General features: G+C 46.2%; 1 protein-coding gene across 11 annotated transcripts in view; it reads right to left on the minus strand.

Moving 5' to 3' along the window:
• LOC308459531 (uncharacterized protein) overlaps positions 1 to 13652 on the minus strand; it is a 113146-nt gene that overhangs the window by 9412 nt on the left and 90082 nt on the right. For 2 of the 11 annotated variants that reach the window (XR_013978083.1, XR_013978084.1), the window contains exon 4: positions 7545 to 7693. The exons of the other annotated variants lie outside the window; for them this stretch is intronic. The gene's annotated coding sequence lies outside the window, so the exon portion shown is untranslated. The remainder of the gene's footprint in view (positions 1 to 7544; positions 7694 to 13652) is intronic. 11 annotated transcript variants of the gene reach the window in all.

The following is a 13652-nucleotide window of genomic DNA, read 5'->3' on the forward strand; positions in this document are numbered from 1 at the left end:
TCAGCATGTTTTTACATGAGTAGAATGTGTCTTTTTATTTAAAATGCATCTCCGGGTTATTTGTGGGGCATAGGAATTTGTTCATTTCCCCCCCTTCAAAATATAGTCCGGCCCCCCACAAGGTCTGAGGGACAGTGGACTGGCCCCCTGCTGAAAAAGTTTGCTGACCCCTGGTAGCCTCTAAACTTAAGATCTTCTGATCACAGCCACAATGGCTAATGACTATTGGTAGACACAACTTCCTTGAAGTATTTTTCGCTCTATAGGATGCACCCGACCATAGGACACACCTTGTTTTAGAGGGGGAGAAGAAGGGGGGGGGAATCTCCCTCTCTCTGCTCAGTGCCTCATCAGCTAAGCGGCAAGAGAAACGGAGCCCCTTCTATTTCTCCTCCCGCTTCGCTGAAGGGGCGCTGCGCAGCTCTCCCTCTCTGCTGAAGCCAGGGGAGTCTTGCTCTCCCGGCTTCAGCAAAAGGAACCCGAAGCTTTTGGAGTGCAGTGCAAGGTTTCGCTGCGCTCCAAAGGCTTCAGGTGGCTATCCCTGAAGCCTGGAGAGCGAGAGGGTCGCTCTCTAGGCTTCAGTGAAAGCAATGCATAGTCTCCGGAGCGTGGAGGGAGCATTCCCTCTGCGCTTTGGAGGCTTCGCGTTACTTTCACTGAAGCCAAGGAGCCTGCATTCGCTCCATAGGATGCACAAACATTTCCCCTTAATTTTTGGAGGGGAAAAAGTGTGTCCTATAGAGCGAAAAATACAGTATGTTGGAATCTGGGTGTTCTTCATTCTATCGTCTGAGTCAAGATTTTCCAACAAATTACTGAAAATATATAGAGATTCTTGCTAAAGCAACTTACAGTGGAATAATAGTAACAGTTGTTGCTATTATTCCGGCTCCAAATCATTCAAAATATCAGTATTCTCTTTCCTAAGAGGAAACACAGGGGATGAGTCCCCCACCCCCAAGGATTGCGACCCAAACAGGGTCACTGAGAAACAAGAGGGAAATACCAGAATGCTTGTGAGATGGGACGATGAGCTGCTTGTGTGTAAAATCCTAGTCCCTCAGAGTTTGGTCAAGTTTGCAAACCTCTGTCTGTAACGGAGCCCCTTAAACATGGCTCCGTCAGTCGCTGGCAGATTCCGACAGTGGTTGCTTTCGGAATCGCTTCCAACATAAAAGCTCCTTAACGGAAACACGTCTTCTGGACTCTCTGCGTGACAGTTTCCGGCGAGGAGTGGGTGTCCCTACAGGAGGTCCTGAAACCTCCCCACTGTTTTCGCTGGAAGTGTCTCTGAGCCATCCCTCCAGCTCCCTTTCCCTCAGCCCAGCTCCTCTCCCCCTACTGGTTCCCTCTTCAGCTGCTGAGTCTCTCCCAACCTGTGTGAGCCCTTTCACTTCCCTTCCTTCCGATGGCAGTTCCCTGACATCCACCTCCCCTCCAGGGCCCCCTTCATCCCCTCTCGCCCCCTCCTCTACGGGCGGTGAGGAGGCAAAACCCCGGAATGAACTTCCTTCATCTTCCGATGTCCCGAACACTTCTCTCCACCTGTTGCGGTTCCTGGTCTCGAAGTACTCCTCCTCCTCAGAGTCCATCTCCCCTTCCCCTTCCGATTCCGAGAATCCTTCCAACTCCTCCTCCTCATCGGTGGTCCCAAAGTATTCCCTCCGGAACCTCTCCACAGGCTGAGGTTTCCTTGGGAACCTTTGATGGAACGTTTCTATCAATACCTCGTCATTGATATCTTCTGCCATTACCCAAGTGTTTTCTGACTCCGGTTCTCCTTCCCACGCTACCAAATACTCCACCTGATCCCCCTTCCATCTGGCGTCGAGGATTTCTGCCACATGGCTGCTGCATTCCCTTTCTTCTATGACCGGTCCCCGAGTGGCCATCCCTTCTCGTCCCCCCTCATACGGTGACAGTAACGACCTGTGAAATACTGGGTGCAGTTTCATGTGGTTGGGTAACCGGAGCCTGAAAGCCACTGGGTTGACCTGTTGAATGACCTCAAAGGGACCCAATCTCCTGGGTCTTAATTTCTTACAACCTCCTTTGAACGGCAACCCTTGGGTTGACAGCCACACCCTATCTCCCACCCTTATGGTTTCACCTTCCCTTCGGTTCTTGTCTGCCTGCCTCTTGTATTCTTCCTTCGCCCTTTCTAAGTTGAGTTGGAGCTGACGATGGATTGCTTCCATTTCTTCTACAAAATGCTCGGCTGCCGGGACACCCCATCTCTCCCCTTCTCCCCCTGGGAAAGCCCTGGGATGACACCCATAATTAGCCAAGAAGGGGCTCATCCCTGTGGACACATTCTCGGCATTGTTGTAGGCAAATTCCGCCAGCGCCAACTTTTCTACCCAGTCATTCTCTCTGTCATTGACATAACACCTCAGGTATTGCTGGAGGACCCCGTTTGCTCTTTCCGCCTGCCCGTTGGTTTCAGGGTGCCGGGCAGTCGAAAAGTTGACCTCCACCTGCAGTAAGCTCATGAGCTTCCTCCAGAACCTGGAAGTAAATTGTTTTCCTCGGTCTGAGACCACCCTCAATGGCACCCCGTGCAACCTAAAAATGTGTTCTACAAATAACTTCGCTGTCTCTTCCGCCGTGACTGCATGCGAGCAGGCTACAAAGTGGCACATCTTTGTTAGTAGGTCTACCACCACCATGATGGCTGTTTTCCCCTTGGACTTCGGCAGATCAGTCATAAAATCTATCGACACTGCCTCCCAAGGTCGTTCTGGGGTTGGTAAGGGTTCTAATAGCCCCGCCGGTGCCCGCCTCTCCCCTTTGGCTCGCTGGCATTGCTCACACCCTCTTACATACTCCCGTACATCTTCCCTCACCTTAGGCCACCAAAATTCCCTGGTGACCAACCACATGGTTTTGTGTTGTCCAAAATGCCCCGCCGTGGGGCTGTCGTGCAACTGCTTGAGTACCCTCCCCCTTAAGTCTCCTTCAGGGATATACAGTGCCCCTTTGTAATACAAAGCTCCATTTCTTTCCTCGAAACCCCCTGGTTCCTCTCCCTCACCCCTAAGACCTCTGAGCTTATTCTGGGCGTATTCATCATTCTCTGTTTCCTCTACCAGTTCTCTTTGTCCCACCAATGCCGCCCCACACACCCAGCGGTCCTCTGGAATGACATGTCTCTCTTCGGGTGCTCCCTCCTCCTCCAAATATTCAGGTTTGCGTGAGAGAGCGTCCGCCCTAATGTTCTCTGGGCCTGGCACGTAACAAATCTCAAAGTTAAATTTGGAGAACTCCTGGGCCCATCTCACTTGCCGTTGGTTGAGCACTCGTGCCGTCCTCCAATACTCTAGGTTCTTGTGGTCAGTGCACACTTGCACCTTATGTTGTGCGCCAATTAGCAGGTGCCTCCATCTCCGGAACGCCTCATGAATGGCTAGTAGTTCTCGGTCATACACCGTGTAGTTCCTCTCGGATTTGTTCAGCTTTCGCGAAAAAAAGGCACACGGTCTCCACTCTGACTCCTCCTTCCCTGGCTGCAGAAGCACCGCCCCAATCGCTCTGTCTGATGCGTCAGTTTCCACTCTCATCGGTTTTTGTAAATCCACATGCAGGAGTTGTTGTTCCGAGGCGAAGGCCCTTTTTAGTTCCTCAAATGCTCGCTCCGCCTCCTCAGTCCAAACGAACTTCTTCTTACTGCTGAGACAGTCCGTAATGGGCGCCGTCAGGTGGGCAAAGTTTCGGATGAACTTACGATAGAAGTTCCCAAATCCTAGGAACCTCTGCACATCCTTCCTTGTTTTGGGTGTTTTCCATTCCAGCACCGCCTGGACCTTGCCGGGATCCATGGCCAATCCCTTGTCTGACAGGCGATACCCCAGGAATTCCACCTCCTTGGTATGAAACTGACACTTCTCCAGTTTCACCCACAGCTGGTTGGCTTGCAGCCTGCTCAACACTTCTCTGAATACACCAACACGTCGTCTAAGAAGGCCACACAATTCTTGTAAAGCAAAGGCCCCAGGACGTGGTTCATAAACGATTGAAAGCACGCGGAGCCTCCTTGTAGGCCGAAGGGCATAACTAAATATTCAAATGCCCCCAAAGGGGTGAACATGGTGGTTTTCCATTCATCCCCCTTCCTTATTCGTATCAGGTTGTACGCCCCCCTTAGGTCCAGTTTAGTAAAAATCTTTCCCTTCCTGACCCTTGTCAAAATGTCGTCAATCCTGGGCATAGGGAAAGCCACTGGTTCTGACACTGCATTTAAGGCCCTGAAGTCACACACAAGCCTCGGCTTGTTCGTGTTTTTTTTATCCACAAAAAACACTGGGCTGCCCCCCACCGCCCTGGACTCTCTGATGAACCCTCTCTTCAGGTTCTTGTCAATGAACTCTCTTAGCTCCTGCATCTCTCTGTCTGACATGGCGTACAGCTTGCCTACAGGGAGCTGTGCCCCAGGGAGTAAATTGATTTGACAGTCAAAGGGTCTATGCGGGGGTAATTGGTCAGCTTCCCTTTCGCTGAAGACGTCGCGGAGATCTGCGTATTGTCGTGGTACCTTCACGTTCTCCGTTACTTCAGTCCCTGCTAGGGTGGCTTGGGCCCCTGCCAAACCCTTTCCCTCTTTGCAGTGTTCTAAGCAATGTGCTGAACCAAAAGAAACCACTCTCTGATGCCAGCCCACCAGCGGATCATGTAACGCTAGCCAGCTCATCCCCAATATAATGGGAGCTCCTCCCAAGGTGGCCACATTAAACGCTATCAGTTCGGTGTGCCTTGCCACCTTCATTATCATTGGGACGGTCTGCAAGCTGACTTCTCCTCCCAACAGCTCCCTGCCATCGATCGTGGTCACCTGCAGGGGGTTGCTTAAAGGGATCGTCTGTATCTGGTGTTCAGCTGCAAACTCTTTGCTCATGAAATTGCAGGAGCTGCCTGAGTCCAACAGCGCCTTTATCTTTAGAGGGTGTCCGTTTGGCAGCTCTAGCGCCACTTCTATCACTAGGGCGGGTTTAGGAGGTTCTGGCGTGGGCACTTTCACTGCTCTTTGGCCTGACTGCTGTGCCCCGACGGTGGCAGCCAGGCGTTGGCTTTTACTTGCTTCGGTATTTCTTCCTCTCTTCCCTCCACAGCTCCTACCATCCCTTGCCATTCCTTCCTCTGGGGGCAGACTCTGGCAAAGTGACCTGGCTGTTGGCAGAGATAGCATTTCCGGGCGCCTTTTCCCTCCTTCTTTCCCCCCTCACTGGGCTTTGAAACTGCGCGCGCGCGCGCTGTTCCGATTTCCATCGGCTCTGCCGGCGGGAAAGTTGGCTCTGGAATGTCTGGAATGCGGAACTCCTTCCAACGTTCCCCCTTCCCTTCCCGCCTCTCCAATGCTCTCGCCTCCTGGCGCGCTCCTATGGTCAGCGCTGATTTGGTCAGCTGGTCCATAGACTCCGCCCTGGGCGCCCGGGAAAGTTCGTCTTTCACAGCCGAAGAAAGCCCTTCTTCAAAAAGCATTTGAATGGGTTCCGCCGATAGATCCCACCCCAATTTATGGATCAACATGGTGAATTCAGTCCAGTACTCACGGACAGATCGGCTCCCCTGTTTGCAAGCCATTAACTGTCTGCGGACCACTCCCTGTTCAATATCGCTGGAAAACATCAGATCCATGGCGCGAAAGAACTTCATCGTGTCCTTTAGGACGTCACTATTCGCTGCCATCAGGGGTCTAACCCAGTCTCTCGCCCCCTTTTCAAGATGCCCAATCACGAAAGCCACTCTTGATTCCTCGTCAGGGAATTCATCAAACTGCAGATTGAGGGCATATTGCATCTCTGTCCGAAAGCCATGATAGTCTTTGGGCTCCCCCCCAAACTTCTGCACCAATCCTGGTACCTTTCTGACGAGCTGGGTGTCTTTCCCCTTTTTGTCTGCATCCTGAGCCCTCCTCTCCTCAAGCCTCGCCGTCTGCAGCGCTAGCTGGACCTCCAACACCCGGTACCTTTCTTCCAGGCTTGGACCCGCTCCAGCTCCTGCTTCTCCGGTTCCGGCTGGGTTGCTCATGATGCCTTCTCCTGCACAAGCTGCTCACGAAGTCTGTCGGAATGCTGAGATGGGACGATGAGCTGCTTGTGTGTAAAATCCTAGTCCCTCAGAGTTTGGTCAAGTTTGCAAACCTCTGTCTGTAACGGAGCCCCTTAAACATGGCTCCGTCAGTCGCTGGCAGATTCCGACAGTGGTTGCTTTCGGAATCGCTTCCAACATAAAAGCTCCTTAACGGAAACACGTCTTCTGGACTCTCTGCGTGACAGTTTCCGGCGAGGAGTGGGTGTCCCTACAGGAGGTCCTGAAACCTCCCCACTGTTTTCGCTGGAAGTGTCTCTGAGCCATCCCTCCAGCTCCCTTTCCCTCAGCCCAGCTCCTCTCCCCCTACTGGTTCCCTCTTCAGCTGCTGAGTCTCTCCCAACCTGTGTGAGCCCTTTCACTTCCCTTCCTTCCGATGGCAGTTCCCTGACAGCTTGTGATAATTCCAAGGGCTGCAGAAATGAAACAAATCTAACCAGGATGGGGAGACTCCTCCCAAAGTAGCCTAATCAGGACTGAGCATGTTCAGCAGTCCCAGAATGGAGAGGGATAGCTGGAAAAGCAAAGCAAAATGGGAATGGAACAGCTGGCTAAAATATGAGTGCTCTGTTTAGAAGGAAGCACACTCTGCAAGAGTTTCAGGTCCCACTTGTCATTTCTGTACAGTGGTACCTCGGGTTACATACGCTTCAGGTTACATACGCTTTAGGTTACAGACTCCGCTAACCCAGAAATATTACCTCAGGTTAAGAACTTTGCTTCAGGATAAGAACAGAAATCGTGCTCCGGCGGCACGGCAGCAGCAGGAGGCCCCATTAGCTAAAGTGGTGTTTCAGGTTAAGAACAGTTTCAGGTTAAGAACGGACCTCCGGAACGAATTAAGTACGTAACCAGAGGTACCACTGTACTATAAAATACCAGAGGGGATGGAGAAAGGTTAAAACGGGCATTTTCTCTGGCACTCTTTCACTACCTGAAAGAGCAATGCCATGAACTGACCAAGCCCATCCATTTAATCACTGGCATTACTGCCTGGTGTAAAAGGAGAAAATGAGTTCTGCCTTTGTCTGCTGCTTCTCAGCCACAGGCGGCTAGTTTCAGACAGCGGATCAATGCACCGTTCTTCCGGCACCAAGGGAGTCTGATATAAGGAAACTTACGTAGAGGCTCCGAAAGTGACAACCGCCTCAAGCTGTCAGATCAAGTCCTCCTCCTCCTTGTCGTCTAAATGGCCGTCATAAAATACGTTGCATTTGCCTGCCAGCCAGCCATATTGGTTTTGCATGCACTCTCTGCTAATTATAATGAGGAATAATTAAGCTATTTGCTAAATTAGCAGTTCTTGCCCTATAGCCTTGTGGCTGGGCAGAGGTCCACGGAGAGGGTTTGCCACGCTACCTTGGTGAGAATTTGTGCTGACAGAACAGTCCATTCGTCTTTGCGTCTTTAGACAGCTGTGCTTACCTAGCAGAATATAAACATCTTTGAACTTTGCTTACTGGATAAAATGAAGCATTAGTTTCCTCCCGCATTTCCTCCTGCAAGATCAATCATATATGTAGGGTAGACACAGCATCCCTGTGTTTGTAATTAATCTCGTAAAGGCAGAACATCTCTGGATCGATTGCTTGCTATATTTGTCTGCAGCCTCAGAGAGGAAAAAGGGAATCGAGGGAAAGATATAAGCAGTGAGAATAATAATCACTTCTGATCTGGATATGAAACACGCATGCAGGCAATCTATACTATAGACATACAAAACAGGAATATGCCATTGTGTCAGCTGATTCATTGCTGGAGTTGTCATTTAATAAAAAAAATTAAGCTTCTAGTTCTCATATGGGAAGTTGGGATTATTTCTAGGTATGCCAACGGAGATAAACTGATCACAGAAAGGTTAAAGGTTTTGTCTTTATATACTCTGCAAATGACATGCAATGGGGTTTTGAGCTGGAAAGTTCTTGATTTGTTTTTGCCTCGTGCTACTAAGTTTCAAACCAAATAATCTGAATTACTGTAAACATCCACAAATAGAAGAGCCTGTAGATAAAACATTTGCTTTTCAAATCTGTAAGGAATCAAACCCAGTTTTGTGCAAGGATTATTATGCTGTACAAATATTTAAAATTTGCCATTTGTGGGGGAAATGCCTGAAAATTAAGAGAAAGAAAAGGGAACCTTGTAGAAAATGTGGCTTGTTTTGCTTTCTGTTAATGTTCTTTCCTTATGATACTTGGTGGCAGTAGAGAAAGTGGACAAGATGTCGATTATTAGGGTAAAGTTGAACAATTTTACAAACATGAAGGGAATACTTGGACAATCGTATTCAAGAATTACAGGATGTACAACTGTTCATGAGCCGCTTCAGGCTATGCATATATTTATGAATATACAATCCTTCTTTTGAAATGGCACTGTGCTGTTCAATTCACAAGAGAGTTACAATAAATGCTTAATGCCGAAATGAATTCAGTGATCCCCTCCTCCGTGAATTAAATGGCAGGAAGACTCAAAACTGTTTTAACACATCAGAATACAGAGAGATCAGACTCTCACAATGCAACTCTATAAATGTCTACTCAGAAGTAAGTCCAATAGAGCTCAATGGAGCTTACTCCCTGGGCACAGGATTGCAACTGCAGCCTCTCCCCTACAAATCAACTCTTGAGTGCACTTTTCACTGCAGAATTCACGCAGAAAAAGACTGCACTGTAAGTCTATTCGATTTCATCATGTGCTTGGTAGCAAATAACCTCCCCAAATTTCAGCCACTTATTATTTTTAGGTTTTCTTTCTGTATACCAAAAGCATATTGGGCACCAAGCATCCTCCCAAATTCCAACCAAATTATTTTATTTGGGAGGGCGGTTTTTTCTTTTCTTTTTCTATTTACCTCTTGCAATTTGTTGGGGCAAAGATTTTCCAACAAAAGTGATCCAAAGAAGCAGGTGTAAGTGCCCAAACATCATTTTCTTTCTGAAAACCCAAAATGCTTTTTTCTATAGATCCCTGCACACTTGGGGCACTTTTTTTTTTAAACCCACCCCCCAATGAGGAAACTTTTACAAGCAAAAGCTGATCCAGGGAAGAGAATTAAGTTCCCTTCTTCTAACACGACTTTTGTTTTGGGACACTTAACTACTAACATAATACACTGGAATTTGATTTGGTATAGTAACTCCTCATCCCAAAATTTCTAAGGGGTTTTTTTGGGGGGGGGTGTTTGGCAGTGAATTTTAAAAGTCTGGTGCTAATGTTTGGTGCTAAAGGGCTGATTCTCACAATGGGCTTTCTCTAGAGACTTTCTTCCATGCTGTCTTAGGAATGTTGAGTTTCCCTTAGATTTTTGGATGTTACTGTGACTCCAGTACTGAGCTGTGCAGTGTCTTCTGAAAAGCTCATCTGGCCATGTACTATGAAAGGCAACAATTCATGGCTTTCACACAATCAGTTGAACACACATTAGCCTGAATTAAAATCAACAGTGCTCATATATTAGAAAGTTATAGTCAGATATTTCCATCCTATCAGATACTTCAACACAAATTATGTTTTCTTTTGATCATGATTGCTACTTTGGGAAAGTAAAGTATACTATATTGAGGATGGTAATACTGTATTCAAACAGCTTTAAAATGTTAATATATAGTTTTTAGTTGTTGTTTTACTCAAGCCCAGTGCTTTTCCCCCCCTTAAAACAATGTTTAGGGGTACTTTCATTTTGACTCAAGAAAATCACCATTTTATAGTTCAAATTGAGAAAAATAAATACAGTAAATGGATAAAAGTACAAAGATTCACAAAATGTTTAGGGGTATGCGTACCCCTGCATCTCCCCAGAAAAAAAGCACTGATCAAGCCTATATTCAACTTACTTCAGCATATCATACACTTAGGATTTTTATGAAAATGGATTTTTAACTGAATAATATTAGCCAAGCACCCAACAGTACGAAACCATTATATGCTTGCATAAGCTATAAAATGCAAATATTCAGAACATGAATTTTCACCATTATTCTTAAATGAAAGGCTAGACGATTTTAAAATGGCCATCCACACAAAACATTATCAATTTATTTTGCACAATCTGCACATGGATGAACATTGGAAACATCCTTTGAGCAGCAATACTTGTTCCCTTCGGGAAATGCATGGATTTTTTTTTTTTTAAATGCCATTGTTTCCAAAGCATATGCTAAAGACAACTAGATTTGGGCCATCTTTGTTGGAGAAAATACTTGCAGAACCCTAATAGCGAGTCTGGCTGGTATCTTTAAAAAAAATAGTCAATGGCCTTTCTGCCTATTCATTGTTCAGAGAAATTACTAACTAAATCAAGGGACAAACCACTGGTCTGAATCTTTCTGCATCTATTAATCAGTTCCCTGTGCAGCAGCCTCCTTGTGTCTGCGTACAATCAGACGACAGAGGTGCTGTCGCCGGACTGTTCACGCAGACACATAAGCTGAAATGACAGACTGTTCTAGAATATCATTAAGATGCCTGTTCCAGGGCTCTTTCTGTCCCCTCAGTGGCGCAGAGAAATGGGTCACTTTGAGCAAATAAATACCCTTCAATCTAGTTTTTTCTACGGCATCACTAGGAGGGGAGGGAAAACCTTTGGAATGTCTTTGTGCAGATTTCATGAAGTTTGATCTCTGCATTCTTATAGAAGTCTCCTTGCTGTCTGTTGTCAGTTGCTTTCTGTCTGTGTAAAGGGAAAGGGGAAGAAGGGATTTATTTTATTTTTTGCCTATACAGTGGTACCTCGGGTTACATACACTTCAGGTTACATACACTTCAGGTTACAGACTCCGCTAACCGCTGAAATAGTGCTTCAGGTTAAGAACTTTGCTTCAGGATAAAAACAGAAATCGGGCTCCGGCGGCGCGGTGGCAGGAGGCCCCATTAGCTAAAGTGGTGCTTCAGGTTAAGAACAGTTTCAGGTTAAGTATGGACCTCTGGAATGAATTAAGTACCTAACCGGAGGTACCACTGTACAGTGGTACCTCGGTTTATGAACTTAATCCATTCCGGAAGTCCGTTCTTAAACCAAAACCTTTCTTAAACCAAGGCATGCTTTCCCTAAAGAGGCCTCCACCGTTTGGATTCCGTTCTTAGACTGAGGTAAAGTTCTCAAACCAAGACACTATTTCCAGTTTTGCGGAGTTTGTAAACCGAATTGTTCTTAAACTGGACTGTTCTTAAACAGAGGTACCACTGTACATAAACTATTTATGGACTGATTAATGCTGAGGGTGTACAGGAAACAGGAAACAGCTTGAACATACCAGGAAATTGGAACTACCAGCCATCAATGACAGTCACCTATCTGCAGGCAAAGAAATGAGAAAAAATGTGCAGACGAAACCAGGAAAAATGTATAATTGCCTTTGGGAGGCAGTGTTTCTTTTCCCCCCTTAAAAACTTTTCATTGGTGAAGAATCTGATTAACATGAACTACACTATGACATTCAACAATCTTCTGAAACCCGTCTGTGTGGAAAGCAGCTCATGGAAGATCAAAACAGATATGATATTGATATTATATAGGAAAAAGCAAGAGGAAAAATGGGAGTGCCTAACACAAGTTGAAAAAGAGACAAAAGAGAAGGAGAAAGCTGCTCATGACACCTCAGACCCGAGTGAAGGGTTGATGAATCTTCTGAAAAAGATGTATGCTGAAGGCGATGATGAAATGAAGAGATCAATTAACAAAGCCTGGGTTGAGAGCTGAGAAAAGCAAGTCCAAGATGATTTACCAATAGACATTTGAACAAATAACCACCTTAAATGTACATCTTTTGTATGGGGCTTCTGCTGAGATCAGAGAAAGTGTGCTGTTTACACAATCTTCCGAGCAAAAACAATGAGTTTTACATTTCAGGTTGGAGATGGGAAATAAAGCATGCAGAAAAGCTTTTCTTTCAGATGTGTTGCCCTTCTCCCATAAAGCTTTAAGTGCTTTTTGTGAAATTGACAAATATAAGTAAGCTAGTTTGAGTGCAAAAAAACAAAAACCTTTTCACTGTAATTATGAAATACAATATTCAATAAAGCAATGTCTTATAAAATTATTCATCCTACTTTTAAAGTTGGGTAGCTCAGTTGGTTAGAGCATGGTGCTGATGATGCCAAGATTGCAGGCTCGATTTCTGTATGGGGCAGCTGCATATTCCGCAGGGTTCTTTCCAACTCTACAATTCTGATTCTACATCAGCTTGCTTATATATTATCTCCACTGTTGGAAGCATCTGGCTGACCCCTGTGAGAACCCATGGCTGCAATCCTATACTCCCTTATATTGTAGGACTAAGGTTAAAAAAAGGTAAAGGACCCCTGGGTGACTAAGTCCATTCAAAGGTGACTATGGGGCGTGGCCCTCATTTCGCTTTTCAGGCTGAGCGTGCAGGTGTTTGTCCACAGATAGCTTTCTGGGTCATGGGGCCAGCATGACTAAACTATTTCTGGTGCAGCTGAGACCCATAAAACAAAATGCAACTTACAGTACTTCTGAATAGACAGTATTGCAGTGTAATTTACATGTTTGCACCAGACAAGAAAAGGACTTCAAAGGGTGCCTTCAGACCAGGGGTCAGCAAACTGGTCCACTGTCCCTCAGACTTTGTGGGGGGCTGGACTATATTTTGAAAGAAAAAAAAAGAAGAGCGAATTCCTATGCCCCACAAATGACCCAGAGATGCATTTTAAATAAAAGCACGCATTCTACTCATGTAAAAACACCAGGCAGGCCCCACAAATAACCCAGAGATGCATTTTAAATAAAAGGACACATTCTACTCATGTAAAAACACGCTGATTCCCAGACCGTCCACAGGCCGGATTGAGAAGGCGATTGGGCTGGATCCAGGCCCCAGGCCTTAGTTTGCCTACCCATGCTCCAGACTGTCATTATTTTCCAGGAAAGATTCAAGCTCAAAGTAGAAATTTTGGGTTGCACCATCGAAATGGACCCAAGCACTTTATCATTCTAGCACAGTGTTTCCCCAAATTGGGTCTCCAGCTGGTTTTGGACTACAATTTTCATCATCCCTGACCACTGGTCTTGCTAGCAAGGGATGGTGGGAGTTGTAGTCCAAAAACAGCTGTAGATCCAAGTTAGGGAAACACTGCTCCAGCACGACAAATCTACTTAAAAACAAACAAACAACCTTTCACAATTAGGAAAGTGGCAAGGACATGCACTGAAAAGTATGGGATGAACAAATGAGGAATAAGATGACATAGAAACACCCTGCAAACGAATCAAGATAAATGCTCATTGTCGTGTAACTTCCTCTCAAACAAATTGAGTGAATGCTCAATGGACGTAGCCTAACCTCTGTGTTAAGCACGGTGCAATCATAAACTGGTTGTCTGGAGGAACCCAGAGATGATGGCCTAGTCTGTGTGTCCCATCAAACCTACTTAATAACAAACTAGGGTTTAATGTGAATGCACAGTGTGTTGGTGCCACTGAAAGGTTCTCACTCTACTCCTTCTCAGCTCAAATTGCTGCTGCACCCTGGATGAAACAAGCTAGAGTCTGGATAGTCCTATGTCTGAACCTGGGCTCATGGTTTCTTCCCCAAAACAAACCATGA

The sequence above is a fragment of the Podarcis pityusensis genome, assembly GCF_964106645.2.
Source record: "Podarcis pityusensis genome assembly, chromosome: 12".
Classification (NCBI taxonomy): domain Eukaryota; kingdom Metazoa; phylum Chordata; class Lepidosauria; order Squamata; family Lacertidae; genus Podarcis; species Podarcis pityusensis.